The sequence below is a fragment of the Pristiophorus japonicus genome, chromosome 15 (assembly GCF_044704955.1).
Source record: "Pristiophorus japonicus isolate sPriJap1 chromosome 15, sPriJap1.hap1, whole genome shotgun sequence".
NCBI lineage: Eukaryota > Metazoa > Chordata > Chondrichthyes > Pristiophoridae > Pristiophorus > Pristiophorus japonicus.
In genome coordinates this window covers 170434379-170451663 of record NC_091991.1, presented here as the reverse complement: position 1 = coordinate 170451663, position 17285 = coordinate 170434379, and the positions used below count along the sequence as shown (strand labels likewise).

The following is a 17285-nucleotide window of genomic DNA, read 5'->3' as shown; positions in this document are numbered from 1 at the left end:
CTTGCACTATGCCCATATCCCTCGATTCCCTTAATATCCAAAAATCTATCGATCTCTGTCTTGAATATACTCAAAGACTGAGCCTCCACAGCCCTCTGGGGCAGAAAATTCCAGAGATTCACCTCTGAGTGAAGGAGTTTCTCCTCATCTCAGTCCTCAATGGCTGACCCCTGATTCTGAGACTGACCCCTGGTTCTAGACCCCCCAGCCCAGGGAAACATCCTCCCTGCATCTACCCTGTCATGCCCTGTAAGAATTTTGTATGTTACAGTGAGATCACCTCTCATTCTTCTAAACTCTAGAGATTATAGGCCTCGTCTTCTCAATATCTCCTCATAGGACAATCTCAGGAATCAGTCTGGTGAACCTTCGTTGCACTCCCTCTCTGGCAAATATATTCTTTCTTAGGTAAGGAGACCAAAACTGTACACAATACTCCAGGTCTCGTCTCACCAGGGCCCTATATAATTGCAGTAAAACATATTTACTCCTATGTTCAAATCCTCTTCTAAGGCCAACATACTATTTGCTTTCCTAATTGCCTGCTGTACGTGATTCGTGTACAAGGACACCCAGGTCCCTTTGAACACCAACATTTCCCAATCTCTCACTGTTTCAAAAAATACTCTGCTTTTCTATTTTTCCTACCAAAGTGAATAACTTCACATTTTTCCATTTTCCCACTCAGCCTGTCTATATCCTCTTGAAGTCTCTTTGCATCCTTCTCACAACTTACATCCCCACCGAGCTTTTCATAGCTAGGGGATTTGAGTATAGGAGCAGGGAGGTCTTACTGCAAGTTGTACAGGGCCCATTAGTGAGGCCCCACCTGGAATATTGTGTTCAGTTTTGGTCTCCTAATCTGAGGAAGGACGTTCTTGCTATTGAGGGAGTGCAGCGAAGGTTCACCAGACTAATTCCCAGGATGGCAGGACTGACATATGAGGAGAGACTGGATCGACTGGGCCTGTATTCACTGGAGTTTAGAAGGATGAGAGGGAATCTCATAGAAACATATAAAATTCTGACGGGACTGGACAAATTAGATGCAGGAAGAATGTTCCCAATGTTGGGGAAGTCCAGAACCAGGGGACATAATCTAAGGATAAGGGGTAAGCTATTTAGGTTTGAGATGAGGAGAAACTTCTTCACTCAGAGAGTTGTTAACCTGTGGAATTCCCTACCACAGAGAGTTGTTGATGCCAGTTAATTGGATATATTCAAGAGGGAGTTACATATGGCCCTTACGGCTAAAGGTATCAAGGGGTATGGAGAGAAAGCGGGAAAAGGGTACTGAGGTGAATGATCAGCCATGATCTTATTGAATGGTGGTGCAGGCTCGAAGGGCCGAATGTCCTACTCCTGCACCTATTTTCTATGTTTCTATCAACAAACTTCGATATATCCTGTATTACATTTGGTCCCCTCATCCAAGTCATTGATATCGATTGTGAATAGCTGAGGCCCAAGCACTGATCCTTGTGGTACCCCACTAGTTACAGCCTGCCAACCCGAAAATGACCCGTTTATTCCTGCTCTCTGTCCATTAACCAATCCTCAATCCATGCTAGTATAGTACCCCAATCCCTTGAGCCCTAATTTTGTTTAATAACTGTTGTGTATCTGTAAAGCATGCACTCCCATGTTCCGCCACCAGGGAGCTCATCCCCTTAAGTCCCAAGAGATCCCAGCATCCCTTGGGAGCACTGTATATAAACCGGCCCCCAAGGCCTGTTCCTCACTCTGGAGTGTCTTATTAAAGACTGAGGTCACTGTTAGTTTAACCTCCCTGTGTGCAGCCTCATCTGTGTTAGGAACACAATAACTGGCGACGAGAATACGAATCCAACACAAGATGCAGCAAACTGTGGGCATCCTGGAGAAGTTCTCGGAGGGCGAGGACTGGGAAGCCTATGTCGAACGTACTTTGTAGCCAACGAGCTGGACGGAGAAGGAAGCGCTGCAAAAAGGAGAGCGGTCCTCCTCACGGTCTGCGGGGCACCGACCTACAGCCTCATGAAGAATCTTCTGGCTCCAGTGAAACTCACAGATAAGTCGTATGAGGAGCAGTGTACACTGGTTCGGGAGCATCTTAACCCGAGGGAGAGCGTGATGACGGTGAGGTATCGGTTTTACACGTGCCAGGCTAAGGCGACTTGCAGGACAATGTGAGTTTGATGGCTACCTGGAGCAAATGCTCAGAGTCTTTTTTTGCATTGGGCATTGGCCACGAGACCATCCTACAAAAACTTTTGACTGTAGAGACACCGACCCTCAGTAAGGCCATTGCGATAGCACAGGCGTTTATGCCCACCAGTGATAACACCAAACAAATCTCTCAGCACATAAGTGCTACCAATGTTCATAAATTAACTGGAACTGTGTTTGCGAGCAGAAATGTACAAGGCAGAACCCATGAGTCTGCAAATGCCAGCAGGCCTCAGGTGACCCAGATGACTCGGAGTCCCCAACAAAGGATGAATGCAAGGCAATTCACACCTTGTTGGTGTTGTGGAGGCTTCCATTCAGCCTATTCATGCCGCTTCAAAGTGTATGTTTGCAAGAGCTGTGGAACAATAGGGCACCTCCAACGAGCTTGTTGCAAGCTCTGCAAAACCTGCTCACCACCATGTGGCAGAGGAAGATCGGTCCATCGTGGATCAAAGCAATTTCGAGCCTCAGAGAGAGGAGGCAGATGCTGAAGTACACGGGGTGCACACATTTTCGACGAAATATCCACCTCTAATGCTAAACGTAAAATTGAATGGCTTACCCGTAGCCATGGAACTGGACACTGGCGCTAGCCAATCCATCATGAGTAAAAAGATGTTTGAGAGACTGTGGTGCAACAAGGCATTCAGACCAGCCCCGAGTCCCATCCACACGAAACTGAGAACGTATACCAAAGAGCTTATCACTGTCCTGGGCAGCGCCATGGTCAAGGTCACATACGAGGGCATGGTACATGAACTACCACTCTGGATTGTCCCAGGCGATGGCCCCACACTGCTTGGAAGGAGCTGGCTGGGCAAAATCTGCTGGAACTGGGATAACATCCGAGCGCTATCACATGTCAATGAGGCCTCATGTACCCAGGTTCTTAACAAATTTCCTTCCCTTTTTGAGCCAGGCATTGGAAACTTTTCAGGGGCGAAGGTGCGGATCCACTTGGTCCCAGAGGTACGACCCATCCACCACAAGGCGCGAGCGGTACCTCACATGATGAGGGAGAGAGTGGAAATCGAGCTGGACAGGCTGCAATGCAAGGGCATCATCTCCCCAGTGGAATTCAGCGAGTGAGCCAGCCCGATTATTCCAGTATTCAAAAGTGATGGCACGGTCAGGATTTGCGGTGATTATAAAGTAACTACTAATCGTTTCTTGCTACAGGACCAATACCCGCTACCTAAGACAGACGACCTATTTGCGACGCTGGCAGGAGGCAAGACATTCACCAAACTCGACCTGACTTTGGCCTACATGACGCAGGAGCTGGAGGAGTCTTCGAAGGGCCTCACTAGCATCAACACGCATCTACAACAGATGCCCATTTGGAATTCGGTCGGCTGAAACGATCTTCCAGAGAAACATGGAGAGCCTTCTCAAGTTGGTACCACACACTGTGGTCTTTCAGGACGACATATTGGTCACGGGTCGGGACACCGCCGAGCACCTACAAAGCCTGGAGGAGGTCCTCCAGCGACTGGATCGCATAGGGCTGAAGAGGTCGAAATGCGTCTTCATGGCAACAGAAGGGGAGTTTTTGGGGAGAAAGATCGCGGCGGACAGCATTCAGCCCACAGACGCCAAGACAGAGGCTATCAGGAACTCTCCCAGGCCACACAACGTCACGGAGCTGCGGTCGTTCCTGGGTCTCCTCAACTATTTTGGTAACTTCCTACCGGGGTTAAGCACCCTCTTAGAGAGCCCCTACATGTGTTATTGCGCAAAGGTGAGAACTGGGTATGGGGAAAAAAACAAGTAATTGCTTTTGAGAAAGCCAGAAATATTTTATGCTCCAACAAGCTGCTTGTATTGTATAACCCGTGTAAAAGACTTGTGCTAGCATGTGATGCGTCGTCGTACGGAGTCAGGTGTGTATTACAACAAGCTAACGTTGCAGGGAAGTTGCAACCTGTCGCCTATGCTTCCAGGAGCTTGTTTAAGGGCGAGAGGGCCTACAGCATGATTGAGAAAAAGGCATTAACGTGTGTGTTCGGGGTAAAGAAAATGCATCAGTACTTGTTTGGCCTCAAATTTCAGCTGGAAACCGATCACAAGCCCCTCACATCCCTGTTCGCTGAAAACAAGGGAATAAATACTAATGCCTCAGCCCGCATACTCGCGCTATCAGCGTATAACTATACCATCCGCCACAGGCCAGGCACCGAGAACTGTGCGGATGCTCTCAGTTGGCTACCATTGCCCACCACAGGGGTGGAAATGGCGCAGCCTTCAAACTTGTTGATGGTGGCGCAGCCTGCAGACTTGTTGATGGTCATGGGAGCGTTTGAAAATGATAAATCACCTGTCACGGCCTGCCAGATTAGGACTTGGACCAGCCAAGATCCTCTGCTGTCCCTTGTAAAAAAAACTGTGTACTGCATGGGAGCTGGGCCAGCATCCCCGTTGAAATGCAAGAGCCAATCAAGCCGTTCCAGCGGCGAAGGGGCGAGCTGTCCATTCAGGCAGACTGCCTGTTGTGGGGTAACCGCGTAGTGCTACCAAAAAAGGGCAAGGAGACGTTCATCTTGGATCTCCACAGCACACACCTGGGTATAGTAAACATAGACATAGAAACATTGAGAATAGGTGCAGGAGTAGGCCATTCGGCCCTTCGAGCCTGCACTGCCATTCAATGAGTTCATGGCTGTACATGCAACTTCAGTACCCCATTCCTGCTTTCTCGCCATACCCCTTGATCCCCCTAGTAGTAAGGACTACATCTAACTCCTTTTTGAATATATTTAGTGAATTGGCCTCAACAACTTTCTGTGGTGGAGAATTCCACAGGTTCACATTCTCTGGGTGAAGAAGTTTCTCCTCATCTCGGTCCTAAATGGCTTACCCCTTAATGATGAAAGCGATAGCCAGATCCCACATGTGGTGGCCCGGTATCAACTCTGACTTAGAGTCCTGTGTATGGTAATGTAGCGTGTATGCTCAGTTGAGCAACACGCCCAAAGAGGCACCACTAAGTTTGTGGTCCTGGCCCTCCAGACCATGGTCGAGGATCCGTGTCGATTATGCGGGCCCGTTTCTCGGTAAAATGTTCCTGGTGGTGGTGGATGCTTTCTCAAAATGGATTGAATATGAAATAATGTCGGGAAGCACCGCCACCATTGAAAACCTGAGGGTCATGTTTGCCACCCACGGCCTGCCTGACATATTGGTCAGTGCCAACAGGCCATGTTTCACCAGTGCCGAATTTAAAGAATTCATGACCCACAATGGGATCAAACATGTCACCTCGGCCCTGTTTTATCCAGCCTCCAATGGACAGACAGAGCAGGCAGTACAAACCATCAAACAGAGCCTTAAATGAGTCACAGAAGGCTCACTCCAAACCCGCCTGTCCCGAGTACTGCTCAGCTACCGCACGAGACCCCACTTGCTCACAGGGGTGCCCCCGGCTGAGCTACTCATGAAAAGGACAATTAAAACCAGACTCTCGCTGGTTCACCCCAATCTGCATGATCAGGTAGAGCAGGCGGCAGCAACAAAATGTAAACGATGGTCGCGCCACTGTGTCACGGGAAATTGATCTGAATGACCCTGTGTATGTGCTGAACTATGGACATGGTCCCAAGTATATCGCGGGCACGGTGATAGCTAAAGAAGGGAGTAGGATGTTTGTAGTCAAACTAGACAATGGACAAATTTGCAGAAAGCACCTGGACCAAACGAGGCTCCGGAACAACCCACAGCAGACACCACTTTTTACGAGCCCACAACACATACCCAAAGGATCAACAACACCACGCCAAACCAGGAAATCGAACCCATCACGCCCAACAGCTGTGGAAATGTATTTTTATCTAAGCTGATACCATACGGTATTTGTGTGCCCCTTGCAATATATATCAAAATGGAGTCCTGGTCTTTCCAGAACTTTCTGCTTTTTAGCAGTCAGCTTGCATAAACAGCTAAACCTGGTTTGAGATGGCTGATGGCCATCAGACAGCTAGGAGACAAGTCAAGATGAGACAAGTACCCCCCCATGGTGCTCTCCTATTGTCTACACGACACCAGTTCCATGTCACCCCACCTTTCCTATGTACTCCATTCCACCAGCCACTATCTCTTGTAGAGACCTCATCCTTTTGATGTAAACGATAAACTGACCAGGAAATTGAACAATCCTAACACAATACAAGACAGGTGATAGCCCATTACCTATGACTCATGGAGTAATGGCCGGCTGGCCAACTGATAACCCTGACAAAAGGAAATATCTGTAAACCATGTCAGGACCAGGATATAGTAATTAACTCTTTATCTGTATTCACTGACTGTGAGACAGAGCAATACACAGGGAGAGGCCATAACTTGGGTTTTACTGTATAAATATCTTGTGAAACTGAACCATTTCGGAGGTGTTCACTTAGCCCTTGACTGAGTGTAACCTGCCCCTTGCTAGCAAGCGAATTAAAGAAACTTCTGCCGGAGCTGTAAGTGTCGGAGTCATTCTTTTCGGAGGTCGAGATTTCGACACAGCCCAGCAAGGCCAATAACGCACCAGCCCAGCAAGGGCACAGCCAACACACCAGAACAGACATTTGTACCGAGGCGGTCCACGAGGGAAAGAAAGGCTCCCGACCGCCTCACCTTGTAAATAGTTTTCACTTTGACTTTGCGGGAGGAGTGATGTTGTGGATCTGTAAAGCATGCACTCTCATGTTCCATCACCAGAGAGCTCATCCCCTGAAGTCCCAAGGGATCCCAGCGTCCCTTGGGAGCAATGTATATAAGCCGGCCCTAAGGCCTGTTCCTCACTCTAGAGTGTCTTATTAAAGACTGAGGTCACTGTTACCTTAACCTCCCTGTGTGCAGCCTTATCTGTGTTAGGAACACAATAATAACCTCCTGTGGCAACTTATCAAATGCCTTCTGAAAATCCAAATACACCACATCCACTGGTTCCCTCTTATCTATTCTGCTAGTTACAACCTCAAAAAACGGTAACAGATTTGTCAAACATGATTTCCCTTTCATAAATCAGTGTTGAATTATTATTTTCCAAATGCCCTGAAACCACGTCCATAGTAATGGATTCTAGCATTTCCTTACGACTGATGTCAGACTAACTGGTCTGTAGTTACTCGATTTCACTCTCCCTCCTTTCTTAAATAGCAGGGTTAAATTTGCTACCTTTCAATCCATGGGAACCTTTCTAGAATCTATGGAATTTTGGAAGATGAGCACCAATTCATCCACTATCTCTATAGCCACCTCTTTCAAAACCCATCAATTGGCTTTCAGTCCCAGTAATTTCTCCAGTACAATTTGCTCATACTAATTTCTTTCAGTTCCTCATTCTCGCCAGACCCTTGGTTCCCCACTATTTCCAGGAGGTTTTTTGCGTCGTCTTCTGTGAAAACAGACACAAAATATTTGTTTAATTTTTCTGCCATTCCCCCATTATAATTTCTCCTGTCTCAGCCCGTAAGGGACCAACATTTACTTTCGCTAATCTTTTCCTTTTTACATAGCTATAGAAGCTTTAACAGTCTGTTCTTATGTCTCTCGCTAGTTTACTCTCATTCTATTTTCCCTTTCGTTATCAATTTCTTGGTCCTCCTTTGCTGAATTCTAAAATCCTCTCAATGCTCAGGCTTACGGCTCTTTTTGGCAACATTATAAGCCTCTTCTTTGATCTAATAATATCTTTAACTTCTCGTTAGCCACGGTTGGACCACTTTTCCTGTGGGGTTTTTGTGCCTTAAAGGAATGAATATTTGTTGTAAATTATGTATTAATTCTTTAAATGCTAGCCATTGCTTGTCGACTGTCATACCTTTTAATGTAGTTTCCCAATCTACCGCAGCCAACTCGCCCCTCATACCTACATAGTTTGCTTTGTTTAGATTCAAGACCCTAATTTTGGATTTAACCAAATCACTTTCAAACTCAATATAAAATTCTATCATATAATGGTCATTCTTCCCTAAGGGCCCCTTTATTATTTAACCCTTTCTAATTGCACAAGACTAGATCTAAAGTAGGCTCCCTAGTTGATTCCTCAACATACTGATCTTGAAATCAATCTTGTACACATTCCATGAATTTATCCTCCACATTATTACTGCAAGTTTGGTTTGTCCCGTTTATGTGTAGATAAGAACATAAGAACATAAGAATTAGGAACAGGAGTAGGCCATCTAGCCCCTCGAGCCTGCTCCGCCATTCAACAAGATCATGGCTGATCTGGCCGTGGACTCAGCTCCACTTACCCGCCCGCTCCCCATAACCCTTAATTCCCTTATTGGTTAAAACTCTATCTATCTGTGACTTGAATACATTCAATGAGCTAGCCTCAACTGCTTCCTTGGGCAGAGAATTCCACAGATTCACAACCCTCTGGGAGAAGAAATTCCTTCTCAACTCGGTTTTAAATTGGCTCCCCCGTATTTTGAGGCTGTGCCCCCTAGTTCTCGTCTCCCCGACCAATGGAAACAACCTCTCTGCCTCTATCTTGTTTATCCCTTTCATTATTTTAAATGTTTCTCTAAGATCACCCCTCATCCTTCTGAACTCCAACGTGTAAAGACCCAGTCTACTCAATCTATCATCATAAGGTAACCCCCTCATCTCCGGAATCAGCCTAGTGAATCGTCTCTGTACCCCCTCCAAAGCTAGTATATCCTTCCTCAAGTAAGGTGACCAAAACTGCACGCAGTACTCCAGGTGCAGCCTCACAATATCCTATAAAGTTGCAGCAGGACCTCCCTGCTTTTGTACTCCATCCCTCTCGTAATGAAGGCCAACATTCCATTCGCCTTCCTGATTACCTGCTGCACCTGCAAACTAACTTTTTGGGATTCATGCACAAGGACCCCCAGGTCCCTCTGCACCGCAGCATGTTATAATTTCTCCCCATTCAAATAATATTCCCTTTTACTGTTTTTTTTTCCACCAAGGTGGATGACCTCACACTTTCCGACATTGTATTCCATCTGCCAAACCTTAGCCCATTCGCTTAACCTATCTAAACCTCTTTGCAGCCTATCTGTGTCCTCTACACAACCCACTTTCCCACTAATCTTTGTGTCATCTGCAAATTTTGTAGCACTACACTCTGTCCCCTCTTCCAGGTCATCTATGTATATTGTAAACAGTTGTGGTCCCAGCACCGATCCCTGTGGCACACCACTAACCACCGATTTCCAACCTGAAAAGGACCCATTTATCTCGACTCTCTGCTTTCTGTTAGCCAGCCAATTCTCTATCCATGCTAATACATTTCCTCTGACTCCGCGTACCTTTATCTTCTGCAGTAACCTTTTGTGTGGCACCTTATCGAATGCCTTTTGGAAATCTAAATACACCACATCCATCGGTACACCTCTATCCACCATGCTCGTTATAGCCTCAAAGAATTCCAGTAAATTAGTTAAACATGATTTCCCCTTCATGAATCCATGCTGCGTCTGCTTGATTGCACTATTCCTATCTAGATGTCCCGCTATTTCTTCCTTAATGATAGCTTCAAGCATTTTCCCCACTACAGATGTTGAACTAACCGGCCTATAGTTACCTGCCTTTTGTCTGCCCCCTTTTTTTAAACAGAGGCGTTACATTAGCTGCTTTCCAATCCGATGGTACCTCCCCAGAGTCCAGAGAATTTTGGTAGATTATAACGAATGCATCTGCTATAACTTCCGCCATCTCTTTTAATACCCTGTGATGCATTTCATCAGGACCAGGGGACTTGTCTACCTCGAGTCCCATTAGCCTGTCCAGCACTACCCCCCTAGTGATAGTGATTGTCTCAAGGTCCTCCCTTTCCCACATTCCTGTGACCAGCAATTTTTGGCATGGTTTTTGTGTCTTCCACTGTGAAGACCGAAGCAAAATAATTATTTAAGGTCTCAGCCATTTCCACATTTCCCATTATTAAATCCCCCTTCTCATCTTCTAAGGGACCAACATTTACTTTAGTCAATCTTTTCCGTTTTATATATCTGTAAAAGCTTTTACTATCTGTTTTTATGTTTTGCGCAAGTTTACCTTCGTAATCTATCTTTCCTTTCTTTATTGCTTTCTTAGTCATTCTTTGCTGTTGTTTAAAATGTTCCCAATCTTCTAGTTTCCCACTAACCTTGGCCACCTTATACGCATTGGTTTTTAATTTGATACTCTCCTTTATTTCCTTGGTTATCCACGGCTGGTTATCCATGGCTGGTTATCCCTTCTCTTACCGCCCTTCTTTTTCACTGGAATATATTTTTGTTGAGCACTATGAAAGAGCTCTTTAAAAGTCCTCCACTGTTCCTCAATTGTGCCACTGTTTAGTCTGTGTTTCAAGTCTACTTTAGCCAACTCTGCCTTCATCCCACTGTAGTCCCCTTTGTTTAAGCATAGTACGCTCGTTTGAGACACTACTTCCTCACCCTCAATCTGTATTACAAATTCAACCATACTGTGATCACTCATTCCGAGAGGATCTTTTACTAGGAGATCGTTTATTATTCCTGTCTCACTACACAGGACCAGATCTAAGATAGCTTGCTCCCTTGTAGGTTCTGTAACATACTGTTCTAAGAAACAATCCCGTATGCCTTCTATGAATTCCTCCTCCAGGCTACCCCGTGCAATTTGATTTGACCAATCGATATGTAGGTTAAAATCCCCCATGATTACTGCCGTTCCTTTTTCACATGCCTCCATTATTCCCTTGATTATTGCCCGCCCCTCCCGTGAAGTTATTTTTTGGGGGCCTATAAACTACGCCCACCAGTGACTTTTTCCCCTTACTATCTCTAATCTCCACCCACAATGATTCAACATTTTGTTCATTAGAGCCAATATTGTCTCTCACAACTGCCCTCCATTAAAGACCCCCCATGATTATAGTATTACCCTTGTTACATGCGCCTCTAATTTCCTGATTTATACTCTGCCCTACATTACAACTCCTGTTTGGGGGCCTATTAACAACTCCTGCCAATGTTTTCTGCCCCTTGCTGTTTCTTAACTCCACCCAAACTTATTCTACTTCTTGATATTTGCAGCTAAGATCCTTTCTCTCTACTGTTTTTAGCCCATCCTTTATTATCAGGGTTACCCCTCCTCTTTTTTCAATTTGCCTATCTCTTCCAAAATTTAAGTATCCTGGAATATTTAGTTGGCAACTTTGGTCACTTTGCAATCACGTCTCTGTAACGGCAATTCGATCAAACCTATTCATTTCTATCTACGCTATTAATTCATCTATTTTGTTACGAATGCTTCAGCTATCGTGCCTTTAGCTTTGAGTTTTTTCTATTTTTCCTGGATGTCACCTTAATCACTGATGCCCTATTACCTTTGTTAATCTCTCTGTCCCTTCCTGATCCACTGTTTATTTTTACCCAAAACTCTGCTCTGCTCCAGAGCCTTGACATTTCTCTTGCTGCTTTTAAATTTACCCTTTCCTGAATCCTCCTATCCACCCCCCCAATCCTTCATTAGTTTAAAGCTCTGTCTACTGCCCTAGCTATTCGATTCGCCAGGGCACTGGTTCCAGTCCGGTTTAAGCAGTGCCTGTCCCAACGGAACAGCTCCCTCTTTTCCCAGTACCCCATGAACCAAAACTCCTACCTCCCACACCACTCTGAGCCACGCATTTAAGCTTCTAACCTGCTTATCTCTATGCCAATTGGTGCCTGGCTCAGGTAGCAGAGAGATTATTACCTTTTATATACTTGATATTGTACACACTGCCTTCTGAAAACTTGCCAAACACTAATTTAGTTTTTCATTTTCATCTCCAGTTTAGCAAAAGGAAATTGCCTTTGAGGCATTATGAATTAATAAATTTACTTGAGATTCTCAGAGATTTCAAACAAGACACACGATTCAATTAACATTTAAAGCAAATGCAAAAGGTTGTTTTTAATATACTCTATTAAAATCAATATATGGAAAGAAATCCCTCCAAGCTTAACGAAAGAAAGTCGCAACACACAATATGCTGTGCGGATTTCACCCAATGCAAGGCAAGGTTCGAAGAAAATTAGAGTGCAGATTGGGATTTTACAGCAGAATGAACGAAGACCCCATCTCCTCTGATGGTTCAGTGTGTAAACACAAACGAACGCCCAATTATATAACACCTTTCGCACTTTTGGATAGGAACAGGAGCAGGTCATTCAGCCCCTCGTGCCTGCTCCGCCATTCATTTTCAATCCTGGCTGATCTGTGTCCACGTTAATCGATTAAGCGAGTAGGCAAAACTGTGGATTGCAACACAGGTAAGTGTGAGGTCATCCATTTGGGGCCAAAAACACATAGATCGGAATATTATTTAAATAATGAAACGCTAGGAACAGTGGAGGTCCAAAGAGATTTAGGGGGTCCATGTACACAGGTCACTAAAATGTAGACCAACAGCTAAACACCTTTGCTCCGTATTGCTTGATACCCTGACCCAACAAAGTTTTTATCGGTCTGAGTCTTGAAACCACAGCCTTTTGGGGAGACAGTTCCAGATTTCTATTCCCCTGTGTGTAAAAAAACTGCTTTCTGCTTTCTCGCCTCAATATCTTGTGTCCCTTCATTCTCAATTTCTCCCATCAGAGGAAATAGTTTCTCTGTATCCACCTTGTCGAATCTTTTTTACTTTCCGTGATTGGACGCACCCCTCAATCTTCTATATTCAAAAGGGAATTACAAACCATGTTTATACAACCTGTCCTCGTAAGTTAACCCTCTCCGAAAGAAAAGGAAAGACTTGCATTAATATAGCGCCTTTCATGACCACCGGACATCACAAAGCGTTTTACAGCCAACTAAGTATTTTTGGAGTGTAGACACTGTTGTAATGTGGTAAATGGTATCAGCCCCGGTATCATTTTGGTGAATCTGCGCTACACCCATTCCAAGGCCAATGTGTCATTCCTGTGGGGCGATGCCTGGAACTGAACGCAGTTACTCCAGACCAAGGCTCTCCACAACTGGAGAATGACTTTGTTCTCTTTGCAATCCATGTGATAAAGAGCCAACATTCCATCCATTAGCCTTTTTGAACCCGTCTGCGAACATATATTCGGCCTTTCTCCTCAGCTGCACATACTAGTTTTTTGTTCTTTCAAATGACAAATGCAGCCATAACCTTCAATACAACTTGCTGAATTCAGGGCAGCAGGTGAAAGCTTGATTAATGGGGACATGGAGGTGTTTATAAGACCCGTATGGGTAATAAATGGGTGATGATTACAAGTGCATTGGCTGCCAGACTCTGTCCTTGGGAACACACCTACCAGGATGTGGGTTTACATATTTTCGCACTTGCATGTGAAAATCCTGGATCAGTTAACTGTTGCAGAAACTACCCCACAACTTCTGCTTCAAGCCTGCTCAGTAGTTGAAAGAGAGTTAAAATTAAATATATACAAGCACCGACCGAGGCGAATAGCAGAGATGCATTTAAGGGGAGAAAGGAATAGAAGGATATGCTGATGGGGTGAGATGAAGAGGGGTGGGAGGAGGCTCGTGTGGAGCATAAACACCGGCACGGCCTGTTTCTGTGCTGTAAATTCTATGTTAAAAAAACACATTTCACAAGGTCAATTTTCTCGATCAGCAATGTGCCTTAAATTCAACAGGCTTTTCGTGTGGCAGTTCTGGATAATGTTTGTCACAGTTAATTGATACACTGGCAGTTCACACAGTTTGAGTGTAACTGCATTGAATCGGTAAATGTCCCATCATTGTTTGCCAAAGTGCAGGTGATTACATTTTACTAAATCAGTTAAGAGCTAAAGTGTCTTAAAAGTGTAGGGGACCGAAATTTCTCGCCTCCTTAAGGTCCATTGTGGAGCGGTAAGGCCTTTCCGACCGGGGGCAGGGGGACGGGCCGACCCATTAGAAATTGCCTCCGGGCCAGGGGCAGCGGTAACGTGTTTCTGCCCCGCCCTGTGATCCCACCCCATTGGGCACGTGCCGGACCCCTTACCGCCCCGCGAGGAAAATTGCCCCGTGGGAGCCGCCGCCGCTCGGTGCCCCCGACAGCTTCTCCCGGCGGGAAGCTGCCAGTGGCTGGGCGGTTGCGTCCGCCCTTAAAGGGGAGGGCATCCGCCGCGGCCGCCATTTTATTTAAACTGTTGGTCGACTCTGAAGCTGGCCCGACAATGGCGACCACGGGTTTGGCCGGGCCGCCAACAGGCAGCATGGCAACCCCCCCCCCCCGCCTCATGGGTACCGGAACGCTGACCCGACCCGTAGCCAACCCTCCCTGGTGGCCCAGTGGGTGCCAATAAAGTGGCTGCAGAGCTCGCTGCGGCCCGCCCCTTTAACTGAAGGGGAGGGGACACGGACGTGCTCAGCGCGGCGCTGATGACACTGCCCGCCTTCCGCCCCGCTCCCAATCCACTTCTGCCCCGCAGCCTCCCGTAACAGCGCAGCAACAGATTGAGGAAGGAAAAAGATTCACCGCCCCAAGGATTCGGAGGGAGAATAGCCACTTCAGTGAAATGACACCATACGCACCCAGAGAGGCTGAAATTCACGGCCCACTGTTTCTTGTCCAAGCCATGTCCTTATTGCATCATTCTTGATTCTTTGCCACTTGGATACTCCCAGTATTCCTCTCAACCAACTGATCGCTGCGGTCGGTCATAGCTTTCAGGGGCGGGCCATGAAAGGGTGCAGAATTTCATGGGAACAGGAAGCAGCGGTAATACAGCGCTCTGGTACTATTCATGGGGAACATAGGAACAGAAGTAGGTCATTGGGCCCCTCGAGCCTGTTCCGCCATTCAATGAGATCATGGCGGATCCGTGACCTAACTCCACGGAGGGCACTTGGCAAATCCCCCCCCCAATTTCCCATACAGTCAGTCCACCCCCTGATTGTGAAGGAAAGGATTAATAGCTGGTGCTAATTTCACAGTGTAGTCACAAGGACTGTCTGTCCCGCCTGTGACAGAGACTGTGCTTCTCCTATTGGACTGTTCAGCCACCTAAGGGCTCATTTTTAGAGTGGAAGCAAGTCTTATTCGATTCCGAGGGACTGCCTATGAGGATGATGTCAAATTCTAGAGCTAAAAGGTTGATTTTTTTGGTCAGGAAAGCTCTTGAAAACAAAATCATTTGCTTGAGGAAATGTATTTATGGGTGGACTGCTTATAAGTTTTGCCACGACTGACATGCAACTGGATCCTATTTGGTCCTCAGGGCTGACCGTGTACACAAGGGACTTAATGTAGCCATTTATTCCGCAGGCTGTTTTAGTAACAAATTAGTCTCGGCCGCACAAACTGGGCAAACATTTGGATAAGACAAGACGACAAGCTGGAGTACTCTACTCAAAAGACACGTCTACTTTATTTTCCTCTCTCTCCCGCTTTCAGTTGCTAAGGGCTACAGCACACCAGGATAAACTCGCCCCTGCCGAGCAGGAGGATTGCTCAACTTAGCATAAGACTGGTTTGATTCGCTGGTCTCCCAAGCCACGGACCGCTCGCTGCATCTCATCTGTTGCTCAGCAGGTGGCGTCTAGTTTGGTCTCGGAACCTCCATCAGTTACGCCCGATTCTCTGTACAATTCTCAGGGGGGGATCTCAAGATTAATACAAACCGGCTGGCGCTTTCCAAAAAGGAGATAAGGGGGAAAACAGCTCCATCAGCTCCATCGCCGATCTTGCCTTGGGAGGGGAACTGCGTTCCAGGAGCTGAACTAAACAGGTACTATTCTAACAAAAAGCTAAGTGCGCTGGCTCTTCTTACCCCATTGCTGCTGTGATTTCACTCGCTGATGTTTGTGGAATGTCTGCAAAAGGTGCAAGAAGACAATGCTGTACCAGGAGTGTTTTGAAGTGTGTGCTTACAGGTCAGATTTCTAGCTCTGTACTTTGGGTCAATGTGCACCGGCTGATGCTAAATCAAGATCAACATGTCCATCGGGCTTTGTTAAGGAATTTGTACATCTTTCTCTTCACCCACCCCTTTGCGGTGTGGCAGATTTCTGTCGGTCACACTGAATGTCTGGGGCTCACGTTTTCTAATCCCTCCGCATCCTTGGTTCGATTGCATGTGGTCTGCATGGGCATTAAATCAGGGGGTGGCACAGACATGAAAGCAAACACCACCCCTACAGGTTCTTGTTCCTATTTATCAATAATGGGTGGGGGGTGGGGGGTGGTGGAGGGGAAGGTAGCATTACCGGGTACTTTGGTCATTACAAACCGAAGGTGAACCCAGAAAAAATTGAGAGCGCGTTTCCAAGCGCGTGGCATACCGGCCGAACCCCGCGCTCGACACTCAACGTCTGCAGGACGAGAGACTGTGTCTATTAATTATTCAAGGCTCGCATCGCAGCCAACAATAATCCCACCCCAGTGGGTAGCACCCTCGCCTCACGCGTCGCAAGGTTGTGGGTTCAAGTCCCACTCCAGAGACTTGTGCACAAAAATCTAGGCTGACACTCCCAGTGCAGTGTTGAGGGAGCGTTGCACTGTCAGAGGTGCCGTCTTTCGGATGAGACGTTAAACCGAGGTGCCGTCTGCTCTCTCAGGACGCAAGAGGCCCCATGGCACTATTTCGAAGAAGAGCGGGGGAGTTATCTCTGGTATCCTGGCCAATATTTTACCCTCAATCAACATCTCTATATAAAAAAGAACAGATTATCTGGTCATTATCGCATTGCTGTTTGTGGGAGCTTGCTGTGTTCAAGTTGGCTGCCGCGTTTCCTACATTGTAGCAGTGACTACACTTCAAAACGTACTTCATTGGCTGTAAAGCGCTTTGGAAGGTTAAGTGATCGTGAAAGGCGCTAAATAAATGCAAATCTTTATTTTGTAATTGTGGGGCCACTGGACTCGACAGGTTAATCTGGGACAGTAAACTATTGCTTTCATTTGGGCCGCATTAACTGTTGCGAGTGCTGAAGGGAATTTCAACAGCGAAATGGAAAGGTCACATAACATCGGCAGTACTATGGCACTCACACTGGTGCTCAGCGCCACGGAATCAGGCTCAAGTCCAACTCCATCCACTTCCTGATCTCACCCGCGTATTCTGGGCAGATGCCAAGTCAACACAGGGGCATTTCTGCACATTAGGGGCGGGGGGGGGTGCAAAAGA

The 17285-nt window shown here is 46.4% G+C and overlaps 2 protein-coding genes across 2 annotated transcripts in view; one reads left to right on the top strand and one right to left on the bottom strand.

The window, feature by feature from the left end:
- Nucleotides 1-17285, bottom strand: part of LOC139281246 (uncharacterized protein C7orf50 homolog) — a 435290-nt gene that overhangs the window by 300740 nt on the left and 117265 nt on the right. The window lies entirely within an intron of this gene.
- Nucleotides 15717-17285, top strand: part of gper1 (G protein-coupled estrogen receptor 1) — a 46035-nt gene continuing 44466 nt past the window's right edge. The window contains exon 1 of the mRNA XM_070900011.1: nucleotides 15717-15887. The gene's annotated coding sequence lies outside the window, so the exon portion shown is untranslated. The remainder of the gene's footprint in view (nucleotides 15888-17285) is intronic.